This window comes from Solanum stenotomum, chromosome 11, assembly GCF_019186545.1.
Source record: "Solanum stenotomum isolate F172 chromosome 11, ASM1918654v1, whole genome shotgun sequence".
Lineage (NCBI taxonomy): Eukaryota > Viridiplantae > Streptophyta > Magnoliopsida > Solanales > Solanaceae > Solanum > Solanum stenotomum.
Window position 1 is genome coordinate 2,290,626 of NC_064292.1, and position 2,810 is coordinate 2,293,435.

At 38.3% G+C, this 2,810-nt stretch overlaps 1 long non-coding RNA gene across 1 annotated transcript; it reads left to right on the forward strand.

Annotated features, from left to right (window-relative positions):
• The first annotated feature begins 259 nt into the window (after positions 1–259).
• Positions 260–2,219, forward strand: LOC125845238 (uncharacterized). Its single transcript, XR_007444247.1, has 2 exons — positions 260–366; positions 1,976–2,219. It is a non-coding gene; the product is annotated as an uncharacterized LOC125845238 (long non-coding RNA).
• The last annotated feature ends 591 nt before the right edge of the window (positions 2,220–2,810 follow it).

The following is a 2,810-nucleotide window of genomic DNA, read 5'->3' on the forward strand; positions in this document are numbered from 1 at the left end:
AGGATGATCCAAGAGTAGTTCCAGTTATATTTGGAAATCCCTTGAAACGATCTTTCCAACGCCACCGAGTTTGCTCGATTCTGAGTTTGTATGAGCGAGTTATGCCCTTTGAAAGTTGGGCAGTTGGCAGGGAGTCCGTCCGGAAATTTAAGGGTATTTTGGTCTTTTCACAAATCATTTCTTTTGAGGTTATATTGTTGTGTTAGGCTGATTGTGGATCATTTTTGTTCCATTTTAAAAGAGTAAAGAGTTAGGGTTCTTGAGAGTGAAGAATAGAAGAAGAAGAGAAGAAGAGGAGAAAGGGAAGATCAAGCAAAGATTCTTCAAGATCATCGTGGATTTTCGTCGGGGGTGATCCCTATCAAGGTATGTGAGTTCTTAGTGTTGGGTGATCCTTTCCTCCTACACACCAAGCTCATTTTTTATGATTTGAGAAAAGATTGGAATTGTTGTTGAAGTTGTTGAAGTTGTTAGTTGTTGTTGATGTTGTTAGTTGTGTTGTTGAAGTTATTGTTGGTTGTGGGACATGATTGGGTTGTGTATTTGAGTTGTAATCTCTTGTATGTTGAGGGATTTTATGATCCTTAGTGTTGGTTGGTTCATACCCCCATACACCAACTCGTTTTTAATTCCAAGAAAATATTTATTTTGCTTGTTGAAGTTGTTGGTTGTGTTGTTGAAGTTCTTGCTGATTTGGGATAGGATTTGGTTGTGTTTTGAGTGGAATCCACTGTAGGTTGAGGGGTTTATGACCCCAAGTGTTTGGGAAAAGAACCTTTGAAGTTAAGAGGGTTAGAGTTGGCATCATGAAGGAGAAAATGAAGGCTGCTTTCAGGGAAACAAGTCTGCGTCGCGGCTGTGTTCCCTCTGTGAACAAAATCTGATCTGTTTTCAGAATTTAATTTCAAAATTCTTCTTAAGTTTAGTTGTCCTAAATTATTCCTAATCATCATGGGGTCTTTCCAAACACAAATCATTACCTCTGAATTCATAATCCAAGTCAAGTGAAGTTAGTTTCCAATTCAAGTGAAGTTAGTTTCCAAGTCAAGTCGAGTTAGAAGTCAAGTGAAATTAGAAGTCAAGCTTAGAAGTTAACAAGTTAGTTCAAGCAAGTCCTCCAAGCTTTTCAAGAGTCTTTATTGAACGTTTTAACTTCATTCTAAGGCTCAAGTTGCAAGTCAAGTAAAGAGTAAAGAGTCAAGAGTTTAAAGTTGAGTTCATTTCTCAAAGTTATTAGGGAACTATGTATTCCCAAAGAACTTTTAAGGAAATGTCTTTACATCTAAACAAGGTTGGAAACTGAGATTTCCAAAGAGCCTTCGGGCTAGTTTTTGAGTAATTATTCATATCAGTAGGAATAAATATGTTTTAAAAACATAAGAGCCAATACATTTTTAGGAGTAATATCGAGCACCAAATTGGGGGAGCGTTTAAAGAACCCACAACCCCCATAGAACCATGTTAGCCACCATGGGTAGAAAATGATCATACTTTTTAGATGAATCCTTTTCAGATTAGGTTAGTGGATCCATTAGGCAGTTCAGGTCTTATACCTTTGGCCGGGTATAAGATGCTCTGGCAGCGGGAGGTCGATCGTTGTATCATCACTATAGCTCTTATGTGATGGTTGTCGGTTAGAGAAACTCCCACAGCAGTTATTGTATTTTTATACACAGAAATTATTGTATTTTGTATTACATCAGTTCAATTGTATTTCTATATACATCTCAGGCTTATTGTATCCTTGTATACACACAGAGTTTATAGCATGTTTTAAACAGTCTTTCTTTATATCGCACTTGTTTTAAATTGCCTTGTATTGAAAGAAGTCAGTCAGGTTGAGTTGAGTTGAGCAAGGTAAACTTTTCAGTTTCTTCCAAATTTCCTTCTAGCCTATGTTGCTTAGTTTTCCAGCTCGCATACTCGTACATTCCATGTACTGATGCCAGTTGGCCTGCATCGTCTTATGATGCAGATACAGGTACCCCGGATCAGCATCCTGCACGTCGTTGATCCAGCTGAGCACTCCAGAGTCAGTGGTGAGCCTCCTTGCATTCCGGAGGACTCAATTATTTTGTGTTCTTAGTTTTTGTTTTATTAGGATGTTGCGGGGTCTGTCCCAACATCCATCTCAGTATTTTAGAGGCTTCATAGACAGACAGTCAGTCAGTTAGTTTTGAGTCTCTCATCTATATATATATGTAAATATTCTATTTTGAGATTCGAGTTGCCTTTATGGCCATATTTTATAAGTTAAGTTGTTTTGTAATATTGCATTGCATTGAGTTATTCTGTTGAGGTTTCCGCTGAGTTAAGAAAGCCAGGCCAAGGGTTCGCTTGGGGCCAGAAATGGTCTCCGGGTGCCGATCCCGCCCAGGGTGTAGGCTCGGGGTGTGACATTAGCATCAGAATTTAGTCCAACTAGGTGTTATGATAGTGATTTGGGCGATGATTCTTTTGATGAGGATGAGAAAGAAAATATGTTGGACATATGCTTTGACAAAGTGGCTAGGGATGGAGATATCTCAACTCAACGTCAAAGAAATGGAAGACACACATCACAGTTGGGATGGTACAGTGACAGGAGAGTTTGTTCCAAGACACCTATCGATGCGACTGGCAAAGTAGAACCATATAACAATGTCATGAATAGCTTCAACAAGATCCAATACATCCAAAAAGAAATGATGAACTATCAAGTTTTGTTGGACAGATTTGAAGAAGAAGACAAGATGAAAATACTTCAGGTTACTTTAGATGGGTTATCTATCATTTTTAATTCACACATTTTTAAAAGTAAGGTTGAGGTT